Source organism: Heterodontus francisci, chromosome 3 (genome assembly GCF_036365525.1).
Source record: "Heterodontus francisci isolate sHetFra1 chromosome 3, sHetFra1.hap1, whole genome shotgun sequence".
In the NCBI taxonomy this organism is placed as follows: domain Eukaryota; kingdom Metazoa; phylum Chordata; class Chondrichthyes; order Heterodontiformes; family Heterodontidae; genus Heterodontus; species Heterodontus francisci.
This window is the reverse complement of record NC_090373.1, coordinates 45,586,280-45,601,017: the sequence shown is the minus strand read 5'-3', so window position 1 is coordinate 45,601,017 and position 14,738 is coordinate 45,586,280. Positions and strand designations below refer to the sequence as shown.

The 14,738-nt window shown below is 43.4% G+C and overlaps 1 protein-coding gene across 4 annotated transcripts in view; it reads left to right on the top strand.

The window, feature by feature from the left end:
• Positions 1–14,738, top strand: part of arhgef10 (Rho guanine nucleotide exchange factor (GEF) 10) — a 346,362-nt gene that overhangs the window by 16,641 nt on the left and 314,983 nt on the right. The window contains exon 1 of one of the 4 annotated variants that reach the window (XM_068021744.1): positions 10,681–10,745. The exons of the other annotated variants lie outside the window; for them this stretch is intronic. The gene's annotated coding sequence lies outside the window, so the exon portion shown is untranslated. Of the gene's footprint in view, positions 1–10,680; positions 10,746–14,738 lie in introns of those variants that run through there. 4 annotated transcript variants of the gene reach the window in all.

Below are 14,738 nucleotides of genomic sequence, written 5' to 3'. Positions count from 1 at the left end.
TGTCATTGGCAAACTTTAGGCGTGTGGCTTTTGTCCCGTCATCTACGTTGTCAACAAATATGGCGAATAGTTGAGGCCCCAACACAGATCCTTGCAGTACACTACGAGACACATGCTGCCAATTAGAGTACCTGCCCATTATCCTTACACTCCCTCCTGCCACTCAGCTAAATTACTAACGAGGTCAATAATTTGCCTTCAATTTCAAGAGCTTCAACTTTAGCCGACAGTCTGTTATGAATGACTTCTTCAAATGCCTTTTGGAACTCCAATGAAATAATAGCTATAGGCATTCCCCTTCCACTACTTCAGTCACCTCTTCAAAAAAAAAATCCAATTGTCAGGCATGACCTACCCTTTACAAATCTATGCTGGCTCTCTCTGATCAGCTAAAAATTTTCAAGGTGTTCAGTCACTTTATCCATAATCATAGACTAGCAATTTCTTGACAACAGATGTTAGGCTAACTGCTGTGTAGTACCCTGGCTTCCATCTCTCTCCTTTCTTAAATAGTGGCGTGACATATGTGATTTTTCCAATCTAAAGAAAATGGTCCCCAAATCGAGAGAGCTTTGGAAGTTAGGGCATCTGCAATGTTTTCACTTACTTCCTTGAAAACCTTTCTCCTGGGATTTGTCACTCTTTAGTGCCTTTATTCTCTTCAGTACTGTTATTTTGGTTGTTAACTTCAGTGGGTTCCCATCCCAATTCAGTACTTCTTTCCTTAAGATGTTGGGCATGCTATCTTCTTTCTCTTCTGTAAATACTGATGCAAAGTAATTATTTTCAGCCTGTCTGCCATTTCCCAATTCTCATTGCCAGTATCACCATTATCAATTTTCAAGGGATGCGCATTGCTTCTGACCACTTTTTTTCTTCTAATATAATTTGTAAATATTTTGTGTTGATTTTGATATCTTGCAAGTTTCTTTTCATATTCACGTTTTACAGCTCTTATTATTCTGTCATCTTTTGTTGTTCTTGGTATCTCTCCCAGTTGGCAGGATCTGTGGTAGTGTTTGTGTTTAAGTATGTTTTATTTTCCTTTAGTGTTATGTTGTCCCTTGCTTCTTTAGTTGGCCATGGCTGTTTTTTTTGTTTGGCAAGTAGAGCACTTAGGGGTATTAACTAGTTATGTAACACATTTTTTTTTGAACACCTCCCACTGATCCCCTGTCATTTTACCCATGTTTCCTCATTTACTGTGGACAGTTTTTGTCTCATCACGATGAAGTCAGCCTGAGCTAAATCTAGAATCTTAGTAGCTGATTCATGTTTCACCCTTTTTAGCACTACATTGAATTCATCATATTATGACCATGAGTAGATAAATGATTATATACCGTTTGGCTGTTAACTAAATCTGGCTCATTACTAAACCTAACATGGCATGGCCCCTTGTTGATTCTGGAGCATATTATTACAGAAACTATCCTGAACACGCCTTGAAAAATTTACTATCTTTTGGTCATGAGCTAATCTGGTTATCTCAATCTATATGAAAGTTAAAATCCCCTGCTAAAACTACACTGCCTTTACTACATGCTTGTTTAAACCCTGCATTTACACAGTCTATCACTGCACAGCAGAGACCAGGAGGCCTATATACAACTCTCTCTTAAATGAGAGTTAAATCCTTTTCTATTTCTATTTCTTATTTCTATCCATTAAGTAATGACTGCCTGCTTATCCCTCATTATATCCTCTCTATTTCATTCTTAATCACTAAGGCTTTCCAATTTTCGCTGTCTTTCCTGTAGATCTTTATAACCTGGTATTTTTAGTTTCCAGTCCTGACCATCTTGCAGTTATGTCTCAGTAATGGCTACTATGTCATACCCTCCAAATTGAATTTGCACCTGCAATTCATTCAGTTTGTTCCATACACTACATGCATTTGTATGAATAATGCTTTTTTGGGTTCCCAAACCCCCCCCTAACTTTGTCCTTTTGTTCCAATGTTTTATTCACATGTTTCTTATTCCTTTTCTCCTGGTTTAGTTACTCCTTTTTTAGTTTTCCCTTTACCTGTAGTCTCTAAAATACAATTTCTAACTATTCTCTTATTCATTTCTTTTTGAACTATTAATTATACTACCCTTTTCACTGGGGCCCTTTTGCCATTTACAAGTTTAAAGTTTTTGTGACCACCTATTCTTTCCACTAGGGTTCTGGTCCCAGCCCAGTTCAGTTGGAGCCTGCTCGAGGTCCACTTTAGGTCGGGAAAACAAACTCGACCCGAACCTGACCGAACCACTGTGGACCTGAGCCCAACCGGGCCCCGAGTCCTTCTGCTTTTGCCCCAAGCCCGTTTACCTCCCGAGTCGGAAGCTCCACGAAGCTGCCGCGCATGCGTGATCACGTCATAGTGACGTCACTCGCTCACTGCGCAGACTCAGATTCGTCCCAGACTCCCAGCTCAGGTAAGTTTTTAAAAAAAAAAAAATGTTTAATACTTACCGGCACAGCACTGACCCTGTGTGTCCGGCCCGACCTGACCCGAGCTGAAAGCCGGAGCCTGAAGATGAGCCCGACCCGACCCGACCCAAACCCGACACATATCGGGTCCCATCGGGTTCGGGTCGGGTAGCAGGCCTCTGGAGCCTGCCACAATGGTCTAGTTCCTTACCACCCAATGAAACGGAACCCCTCTTTCCAACACCACTCCTTCAGCCGTGTGTTCACAGTGTTAATCTGATTATCCTGATGCCAGTTTGCATGTGGCTAGGGTAATCATCCGAGATCATAACCATCGAGATCCTGTTCTTCAGTTTAACTCCTAGCTCTTAATTCTTGATATACTCCAAACAGGACTCTTGCCTACTCTTTCCTTTGTTTGTCCCAACATGGACCACAGTGATGGGATTCTCCCCCTCCCTCCCCAATATCCTTTCATGCTGGTTCAAGCCTTAAGGGCTTAGTTAGGGGACTAATTTTCAGAAGAATTATTCAATACAATTACTTTGATACAAGTCCAAAGAGTAGCAATCTAATTTTATGCATTCTAAAACTAGGAGATGGCTGTGCTTTTTTCTTGTGGCTGAGGAAGGAAAAAATAAGTGCTCAACCGCCAGGGGAATCTCAATTATCCACTTTTCCAATTAATCTGCCAGGATATTTGCAGGCCAAAAGCTTTGTGGAAAATATTGTCTCATTGTACATCCAGTTAACACCTCACAAGTTGAGAAAGATTATGATACAAATGGTGTAATTGGTATTCTATTTGCCTTCATTCCCATTCCTTTATACTTCTGTAGCACGTGCAAGGCCAAAATTTATCTGGCAATTCCTGTAATCCATATTGGGGTGAGAGTGGTTCCTTTTGGTGGGTAATGTAAAAATAGTAATACTGTTGCACTGGATGCTGATTATTTTCAAAGTTTTCAAATCTATCCTCAAAAGGAGAAGGCATTGCCCAAGCTGCCTTGATAGCTCAGCTAGCCATGGAGTAAATCTGAAGTGAGCAAATTCAACCCAAAGAAGGGATAGTTTAATTAATTTTTACTATTCACCTACCATTTGTACTTGAGCTATGAAGGAAGTCACCATAGCGAGTATAGGTTTACTGCTGTGGTGGTCGCATTGCTAATTAATGAATCACACTTATGTCAGTAGGTTAGTGAAAGTGAAGCCGCCACTTTATACTGAACTAGGGATTGTCATTTTGCAGTGGAATTATTTTCCTCAAGGGCTGATTGAAACTGCATAAACTCATCTTTTACAATGATGTCAGCAAAGTGCCTTGGGTTGACTAGTTGTCAGTCTCTGATGTCTGTTACATTTAAATAATGCTGCTAACATTTCCAATGGGAACCATTGTGAGGAAAACAACACGATGATTCATTTTCTGGACTGAAACACAATTTTTGGTGAACTCCATGTTACAATCTTACTGATTGTCACTTGTACTGGTCCTTATCATCGAATAGAATCATAGAATGGTTACACAACAGAAGGACGCTCTTCAGCCCGTTGTGTCTGTGCTGGTTCTCTGTAAGAGAAACTCAGCTAGTCCCACTCCCCCCTCCTTTTTCCAGTAGCCCTGCAAATTCTTTTCTCTTCAGTTAATTATTCAATTCCCTTTTGAAAGCCACAATTGAATCTGCGTCCACCTCACTCTCAGGCAGTGCATTCCAGATCTTAACCACTCTGTGTGGAAAAAAAAGTTTTTCCTTGTTTCACCTTTGGTTCTTTTGCCAGTCACCTTAAATCGGTGTCCTCTGGTTCTTAACCCTTTCGCGAATAGGAACAGTTTCTCCCTGTCTTCTGTGTCCAGACCCCTCACAATTGTGAACACCTCTATCAAATCTTCTTTCAGTTTTCTCTGAGGAGAATAGCCCTATCTTCGCCAATCTATCCACATAACTGAAGTCTCTCATCCTCAGAAGCATTCTCATAAATCTTTTCTGCACCCTCTCCAATGCCTTCACATATTTCCTAAAGTGTGGTGCCCAGAATTGGACACAATACTCCATTTGAGGCTGAACCAATGTTCACCATAACTTCCTTGCTTTTGTATTTTATGTCTCTATTTATAAAGGCCAGGAACTTGTATGTCTTGTTAACCACTTTCTCAACCTGCCCTGCTACCTCCAACCATTTGTGCATATATTGTTGTATGATTGTCTGTCTTTAAGAGTGATGGCCCTTTAAGATCTTAGTATGCTAATGAGCTAAGTACCAGGACACAGTTATGTGACTCTGAGCTAGAGTCACTCTGCAACTGTAACACCCAGAGTAAGGTTCTGTAAATAGTTAAATAAAAGCAAAATACTGCGGATGCTGGAAATCTGAAACAAAAACAAGAAATGCTGGATTCACTCAGCAGGTCTGGCAGCATCTGTGGAAAGAGAAGCAGAGTTAACGTTTCGGGTCAGTGACCCTTCTTCGGAACTGACAAATATTAGAAAAGTCACAGATTATAAACAAGTGAGGTGGGGGTTGGGCAAGAGATAACAAAGGAGAAGGTGCAGATTGGACCAGGCCACATAGCTGACCAAAAGGTCACAGAGCAAAGGCAAACAATATGTTAATGGTGTGTTGAAAGACAAAGCATTAGTACAGATTAGGTGTGAATATACTGAATATTTTGTTCAGTTTGCTTACCCACTGTTTTTTTCAGGTTGTTTTTCTTCAGGTTTGCACTTGCTGATGTTCTATATTCAGTATATTCACACCTAATCTGTACTAATGCTTTGTCTTTCAACACACCATTAACATATTGTTTGCCTTTGCTCTGTGACCTTTTGGTCAGCTATGTGGCCTGGTCCAATCTGCACCTTCTCCTTTGTTATCTCTTGCCCAACCCCCACCTCACTTGTTTATAATCTGTGACTTTTCTAATATTTGTCAGTTCCGAAGAAGGGTCACTGACCCGAAACGTTAACTCTGCTTCTCTTTCCACAGATGCTGCCAGACCTGCTGAGTGAATCCAGCATTTCTTGTTTTTGTGTCTGTAAATAGTTAGCTCTCTACCGTATATAATAGTCTAGCTGTAAATAAACCAACTGCATCAGAAAAAGAACTCTCTTTTTTATATATATATATATATATATATATATATAAACACATATATACACGCACACACACTGCCCCCCCCCAAGTTCCTCTTCTCCTGCACCCCCTGCAGAATTGTATCCTTTATTTTATATTGCCTTTCCTCGTCCTTCTTTCCAACCAAAATGTATCACTTCGTACTTCTCTGCATGAAATTTCATCTGCCAGGTGTCTGCTATTCCACCATAGAGTCAATTATGGCACAGAAGGTGGCCATTCGGCCCATTGAGTCCATGCCAGCTCTCCATGGATCTATCCAGTCATCCCACTCCCCGGCTTGATTCCCAGAGCCTGAAAGTTTATTTTCTTCAAGTGGCCATCCAGTTTCCTTTTGAAGGCATTGATGTCTCCACTTCAACCACCCTTGTGGGCAGCAAGTTCCAGGTCATTACCACTCACTGCGTAAAAAGATTCTACCTCATATTCCCCCTCCATCGCTTGTCCAAAACCTTCAATGTCTGTTCCCTCGCCTTGTACCATTAGTTAATGGGCACAGTTTTTCCTTCAATAACTTATCTAAGCCTGTCCAAATATTGGCCACCTCTATTAAATCTCCACTCAATCTCCTTTGCTCTAAGGAGATCAACCCAGCTTTTCCAACTTAACCTTGTATCTAAAAACTCCATCCCTGGAGCCATTCTGGTAAATCTCCTCTGCACCCTCTCGAGAACCCTCACATCCTTCCTAAAGTGTGATGACCAGAACTGGATGCAATACTCCAGTTGGGGCATAACCAGAGCTTTATAAAGGTTTAGCATAACTTTCCTTTTGTACTCAATGTCACTGTTTATGAAGCCCAAAATCCCATATGATTTACTAACCATTCTCTCGATATGTCCTGCCACTTTCAAAGACCAGACTATATCCTCTTGAAGTCTACCACTATCCTCCTCACACTTCCAAGCTTGTGTCACCTGCAAATTCTGAAATTGTGCCCTGTACATCCAAGTTTAGATCAAGAAAAGCAGTAATCCTAATACTGACCTCTGTGCTACCACACTGCATCTTCCCCCAGTCCCAAAATCAGCTGTTCACCACTGCTCTCTGGGCTGGATTTTGTGAAGGAGGCAGGGCTCCTGGCACCAGGCCAAAATGGTGGGGGGATCCCTGCTTTGGCTTTAACATTGCCCACCCCCCCAGAGCGATCATCCAGTGTTTTGCAGGTTAAGTGTCCCGTGCTGAGATCTCCGTCTCTTTAAAGATGGGGATCCCGTCTCCAAGAGCTGCTGGCCAATCACAGGGCTGGCAGCTCAGCAGCATCAGCAGTGCCACTGGGAGCTGTGGCCACTGCCAGTATTGCAGAGGCTTTGGACACAGGCCTAGCGCTGGAACCCCAGATCTCAGGTAAGTGAGGTGTGGTCACCAGGGCCAGTCCGGAAGTCCTGCGGGCTTGGGTGGGGAGGGAGGGGGCGAACTCTTGAAGGGCAATCTGCGGTGGGGTGGTGATGGGTCCTCTGCCCCCAGCACCTTTCGCGATTCTATGGGTCCCCCCTGCACCTCCGAGCTCATCTTGGGGTGGGGGGGGGGGGGGGATAAAATCTAGTCCTCTGTTTCCTGTCACTCAGCCCACTTTGTATCTGTGCTGCCACTGTCCCTTTTATTCCAGGGGCGTCAACTTTGCTGACAAGCTTGTTATGTGGCACTTTATCAAACGGTCTTTGGAAGTCCATGTACACCACATCAACCTCATCAATCTTCTCTGTTACCTCAGTGAAAAACTCAATCAAATTAGTTAAACAGGATTTGCCCTTAACAAATCCATGCTGGCTTTCCTTAATTAATCCACATTTGTCTAAGTGATAATTTTGTCCCAGATTATCGTCTCAAAAGTTTTCCCACCGCTGAGGTCAAACTGACTGGCCTGAAGTTGTTGGGTTTGTCCTTGCCCCATTTTTTTGAACAAGGGTGTAACATTTGCAATGCTCCAGTCCTCTGGCACCACCCCTGTCTCTCAGGAGGATTGGAAGATTATGGCCAGTGTCTCTGCAATTTCTACCCTTACTTCCCTCAGTATCCTCAGATGCATCTTATCCAGTGGGACCAGCTTTACTAATATATCTTCTTTACCAATTTTTAGCCCACCAAGTGTCTCAGTTACTTCCTCTTTCACTACAACTTTGGCAGCATCTTCTTCTTTGGTAAAGACAGATGCAAAGTAATAATTTAGTACCTCAGTCATGTCCTCTGCCTCCATGCGTAAATCCCCTTTTTGGTCCCTCATTGGCACTGCACCTCCTTTTACCACCCTTTTACTATTTAGATACCTATAGAAGACTTTTGGATTCCTGTTTGTTTTGGCTGCCTGTCTCTTCTCATGCTCTCTCTTTGATACTCTTATTTCTTTATTCACTTCCCCTCTGTCTTTTCTATATTCAGCCTGGTTCTTAATTATATTATATTATCAACCTGACCTCTATCATGCGTACCCTTTTTCTGCTTACTCTCTATCTCTCTTGTCATCCAGGGAGCTCTGGCTTTGTTCGTTCTACCTTTCCTCCTCATGGGAATGTACCTTGACTGTACTCGAACTGTCTCCTCTTTAAAGGTAGCTCATTGGCTCTTTGTTCCATTACAGTTTTGCCTGCCAATCTTCGATTCCAATTTACTTGGGCCAGATCCATTCTCACTCCACTGATATTGGCCCTCCCCCAGTTAATTATTTTTACTCTGATTTTTCTTGTCCTTTTCCATAGCTAACCTTATGGTACTATGATCACTGTCCCCTAAATATTCCCTTACTGACACTTGATCTGCTTATTCCACCTAATTCACCAGAACCAGATCCAGCAATGCCGCCTTCCTCGTTGGACTGGAAACATACTGATGTAGAAAATTCTCCTGAACACGCTTTAGAAACTCTTTCTCCTCTCCATCCTTTACACTATTACTATCCCAGTCTATATTAGGATAATTGAAGTCCCCCATTATAACTACTCTATCGTTTTTACATCTTTCTGTAATTTCCTTGCAAATTTGTTCCTCTATATATTTACCACTAGTTGGTGGCCTATTGAATACCCCCAGCAATGTAATGGTGCCTCTATTGTTTCTTAGCCCTAACCAAATAGATTCTGCCCTTGACATTTTCTCTCCCCAGCACTGTAATATTATCCTTAATCAATACAGCTACCCCCTTCCTTCCCTATCTTTCCTGAAGGCCTTGAATCCAGGAATGTTTAGTACCCATTTCTGCCCTTTTTTGAGCGAGGTCTCCATTATCATATTCCAATGTGGTTACCGGCACCAGCAACTCACCAACTTTATTTACCACACTCCATGTATTCACATATTTATGAATAGTAAACCTAATATAGGCCTTATTGCATTTGGCCTTACATTGACTCTACCTAATACCTTACTATTTCCTACTCTAGTGCCATCTGTATCTCCCAATTCTCTGTGCACCTTTTTCCTATCTGATACCTTCTGGTTCCCAACCCCCTGCCAAGTTAGTTTAAACCTTCCCCAACAGCGCTCGCAAAGTGCCCCGCAAGGACATTGGGCCAGGCTTAGTTCAGTTGCAACTCATCTGGCCTGTACAAGTCCCAGCTCCCCCAGAACCAGTCCCAATGTCCCAGAAATCTAAATCCCTCCCTGCAACACTGTCTCTCCAGACATATATTCATCTTATCTATTCCCTTATTTCTGTACTCACGTGTGCATGGCACAGAGAGTAATCCAGAGATTGCTACCTTTTGAGGTCCTGCTTGTTAGTTTGTTTCCTAGTTCCCTAAAATCTGCCTGCAGGACCTCATCCCTCTTTCTCCCTATCTCATTGGTACCGCTTTGGACCATGCCTACTGGCTGTTCACTCTCTTTTCCCCCCCCTCCCCGAGCCCTGCCACACCACACCACCACCCTCCGAGTGCATTGCAGCTGTTCAGTGACATTCTTAATCCTGGCACCAGGGAAACAACATACAACCACAGAAATGCCAGTCTTTTCCACTAACGATAGAATCCCATATCTTTATTTCTTTCCAAATCTTCCTCCTGCCCCAATGTACAGCTGAGCCATGGTGGCATGGACTTGGCTCAGGCTGCACTCCCCAGGGGAACCATCACTCTCACCAGTATTAAGGAATAATTGGAGGGCGAGACAGACTTGGGACTCCTGCAGTACCTGCCTGGTTGTCCTTGACTACCTGGTGGTCACTCATTCCCTTCAGCTGTAGGGTGACCACATCCAAAAACATGCTTTCTACATAGCTCTCAGCCTTGCGGATGCACCACAATGATGCCAGCTGCTGCTGAAGCTCCGAAACTCGGAACCTGAGCTCCTGCAGAAGGTCATATGTCCTTCAAATGTAGTTGTCCAGCACATGGGAAGTGTCCTGGAGCTTCCACATGCTACACGATGTGTATTCCACATGGCTGAGGGTCCTTGTCATGCTTCTATTTATTAGATTAACTAAAGTTACAGAAATAAACTGAAGACTTTTGAAAGTCCTATATTAAAAAACTCAACAGTCGGCACCCTCCCTTGTGTTGACTATACTTCATCTTTATTTTAACCATGCTCCCTGGCACCCATGCTCACTCTGCTCTGAAACTCTGTCCATGAATTCCTTCAGCCATCATCATCTTCGGGCTCTCTGAACAACCAATCACCTGCCTGCTGCCCTGTGATGTCACTTTTTTTTTGTTGATTTGCTCTCCCACCCCTCTCTGTGATTCCCGCTGACTCCCCACCGCTGCTTTTATCTTTTGGTCTCTGGTACTGTTTTCCCTCAGGCACGCGCTTTCTCACTGCCAAGTTACCGCTTTTCTATTAGGATTTGTCGTCTTTTCTGTGCATGCCCTCAAAAGAACAATTTCTTATCAAAATCTGACTATACTGTACAAGTTGTATGTGGCACTTCAAAGTATTCCAAGAAAGTAGAGCCAGAGGACCTCAAGGGAAATAATTGAAGTGCAAGTTTAAAACAGAAATTATCAAATCTTACTTGAAAGTGCTCAATGTTTGGACCAAAAGCACTGGGGTTATTCAACTTAGTCACCTTGAACAGAGAGTTAATGCGTTGAATGATTGAGCTTTAATAAGCTGAATGGTCTTTTCTCATCCATGACTTTCCTTGTGTTCTTGTATCTCAGCAGATGCCAGCCGACGTTTTCCTTTTTCAGTTAATCCTTCTAATGGAAGAGAGAGTTATGTAGCTATTTCTGATGAGATCAGAATAACTAAGAAAGGTACACTTTAATGAAAAGTGCTGCTGTTATGTGTAATTAACTCTAACTTTTTCTTTGCAGTAAGCTGTAAGGGCTTGTACTTTAGACCAGTAACTGAGGTAATGTTTCAATGTCCAGCTAATTTTTTGTTTTATTCATTCTTGTGTCATTGGCAAGGCCAGCAATTATTGCTCATCCTTAATTGCCTTTGGACCGAGTGGCTGGCTAGGCTATTTCAGAGGACAGTTAAGAGTCAACCAGTTGCTGTGGATCTGGAGTTACGTGTAGGCCAGACTGAGTAACGACAGCAGATTTCCTTCACTGAAGGATGTTTGTGAACCAGATGAGTTTTTATGACAACCTGGTATTTTCATGATTATTATTGATGAGACGAGCATTTTTATTCCAGACTTATTAATGAATTGAATTTATATTCCCCCAGCTGTCGTGATGTGATTTGAACTCATATCTTTGGAGCATTAGTCTGGGCCTCTGGATTACTTGTTGAGTAGCATTACCACAAAGCTATTACCTATCATTTTATTAGGCGTATTATGAAAAGAGAAAACTAGATACATTATATTTACAACAATAAGAATTCCAATAAATATTGTTTTGCAAAGTTTTTAGTTTTTCCGGGGTTAGAACTGACCACTGGCCACTCAGATCCTGACCTCATTACAGCCTGAGTCCAAACATGGACAAAAGAGCTCAACTCAACAAGTTCTTTACACAGAGGGTGGTGAGTGCCCTGGAACTTGCTGCCGGGGCAGATGGTGGAAGCAGGTACGATAATGACGTTTAAGAGGCATCTTGACAAATGCATTAATAGGATGGGAATAGAGGGATACGGTCCCCGGAAGTGCAGAAGGTTTTAGTTTAGGCAGGCATCAAGATCGACGCGGGCTTGGAGGGCCGAATGGCCCGTTCCTGTGCTGTACTGTTCTTTGTTCTTTGTTAACTCAAGAGGTGAGGTGAAAGGGATTGCCCTTGATATCAACACTGTATTTGACCGAGTGTGGCATCAACGAACCCTCTCAAAATTGAAGTTGTGGGAATTGGGGAGAACTCTCCACTGGTTGGAGTCATATCGAGCATGAAGGAAGATGGTTGTTGGAGGCCAATCATCTCAGCTGCAAGAGGCCCTCAGGGTAGTGTCCGAGGCCCAACCATCTTCAGCTGCTTCATCAATGGCCTTTCCTCCATCATAAGGTCAAAAGTAGGTATGTTCAACAAAGAACAAGAACAAAGAAAATTACAGCACAGGAACAGGCCCTTCGGCCCTCCAAGCCTGCGCCGATCCAGATCCTCTATCTAAACATGTCGCCTATTTTCTGAGGGTCTGTATCTCCTTGCTTCCTGCCCATTCATGTATCTGTCTAGATACATCTTAAAAGACGCTATCGTGCCCGCGTCTACCACCTCCGCTGCAACGCATTCCAGGCACCCACCACCCTCTGCGTAAAGAACTTTCCACGCATATCCCCCCTAAACTTTTCCCCTCTCACTTTGAACTCGTGACCCCTAGTAATTGAATACCCCACTCTGGGAAAAAGCTTCTTGCTATCCAACCTGTCTATACCTCTCATGATTTTGTACACCTCAATCAGGTCCCCCCTCAACATCCGTCTTTCTAATGAAAATAATCCTAATCTACTCAACCTCTCTTCATAGCTAGCGCCCTCCATACCAGGCAACATCCTGGTGAACCTCCTCTGCACCCTCTCCAAAGCATCCACATCCTTTTGGTAATGTGGCGACCAGAACTGCACGCAGTATTCCAAATGTGGCCGAACCAAAGTCCTATACAACAGTAACATGACCTGCCAACTCTTGTACTCAATACCCCGTCCGATGAAGGAAAGCATGCCGTATGCCTTCTTGACCACTCTATTTACCTGCGTTGCCACCTTCAGGGAACAATGGACCTGCACACCCAAATCTCTCTGTACAGCAATTTTCCCCAGGACTTTTCCATTTACTGTATAGTTCACTCTTGAATTGGATCTTCCAAAATGCATCACCTCGCATTTGCCCTGATTGAACTCCATCTGCCATTTCTCTGCCCAACTCTCCAATCTCTCTATATTCTGCTGTATTCTCTGACAGTCCCCTTCACTATCTGCTACTCCACCAATCTTAGTGTCATCTGCAAACTTGCTAATCAGACCACCTATACTTTCCTCCAAATCATTTATGTATATCACAAACAACAGTGGTCCCAGCACGGATCCCTGTGGAACACCACTGGTCACACGTCTCCATTTTGAGAAACTCCCTTCCACTGCTACTCTCTGTCTCCTGTTGCCCAGCCAGTTCTTTATCCATCTAGCTAGTACACCCTGGACCCCATGCGACTTCACTTTCTCCATCAGCCTACCATGGGGAACCTTATCAAACGCCTTATTGAAGTCCATGTAGATGACATCTACAGCCCTTCCCTCATCAATCAACTTTGTCACTTCCTCAAAGAATTCTATTAAGTTGGTAAGACATGACCTTCCCTGCACAAAACCATGTTGCCTATCACTGATAAGCTCATTTTCTTCCAAATGGGAATAGATCCTATCCCTCAGTATCTTCTCCAGCAGCTTCCCTACCACTGACGTCAGACTCACCGGTCTATAATAACCTGGATTTTCCCTGCTACCCTTCTTAAACAAGGGGACAACATTAGCAATTCTCCAGTCCTCCGGGACCTCACCCGTGTTTAAGGATGCTGCAAAGATATCTGTTAAGGCCCCAGCTATTTCATCTCGCTTCCCTCAGTAACCTGGGATAGATTCCATCCGGACGTGGGGACTTGTCCACCTTAATGCCTTTTAGAATACCCAACACTTCCTCCCTCCTTATGCCGACTTGACCTAGAGTAATCAAACATCTGTCCCTAACCTCAACATCCGTCATGTCCCTCTCCTCGGTGAATACCGATGCAAAGTACTCGTTTAAAATCTCACCCATTTTCTCTGACTCCACGCATAACTTTCCTCCTTTGTCCTTGAGTGGGCCAATCCTTTCTCTAGTTACCCTCTTGCTCCTTATGTATGAATAAAAGGCTTTGGGATTTTCCTTAACCCTGTTTACTAAAGATATTTCATGACCCCTTTTAGCCCTCTTAATTCCGCGTTTCAGATTGGTCCTACATTCTCGATATTCTTTCAAAGCTTCGTCTTTCCTCAGCCTCCTAGACCTCATGTCTGCTTCCTTTTTCCTCTTGGCTAGTCTCACAATTTCACCTGTCATCCATGGTTCCCTAATCTTGTCTTTTCTGTCCCTCACTTTCACAGGAACATGTCTCTCCTGCACGCTAATCAACCTCTCTTTAAAAGCCTCCCACATATCAAATGTGGATTTACCTTCAAACAACTGCTCCCAATCTACATTCCCCAGCTCCTGCCGAATTTTGATATAGTTGGCCTTCCCCCAATTTAGCACTCTTCCTTTAGGACCACTCTCGTCTTTGTCCATGAGTATTCTGAAACTTACGGAATTGTGATCACTATTCCCAAAGTCGTCCCCTACTGAAACTTCAACCACCTCATTCCCCAACACCAGGTCCAGTATGGCCCCTTCCCGAGTTGGACTATTTACATACTGTTCTAGAAAACCCTCCTGGATGCTCCTTACAAATTCTGCTCCATCTAGACCTCTAACACTAAGTGAATCCCAGTCAATGTTGGGAAAATTAAAATCTCCTATCACCACCACCCTGTTGCTCTTACATCTTTCCATAATCTGTTTACATATTTGTACCTCTATCTCACGCTCGCTGTTGGGAGGCCTGTAGTACAGCCCCAACATTGTTACCGCACCCTTCCTATTTCTGAGTTCTGCCCATATTGCCTCACTGCTCGCGTCCTCCATAGTGCACAGCTTCAGCACAGCTGTGATATCCTCTTTGACCAGTAATGCAACTCCTCCACCCCTTTTACCTCCCTCTCTATCCCGCCTGAAGCATCGATATCCTGGGATATTTAGTTGCCAATCATGCCCTTCCCTCAACCAAGTCTCAGT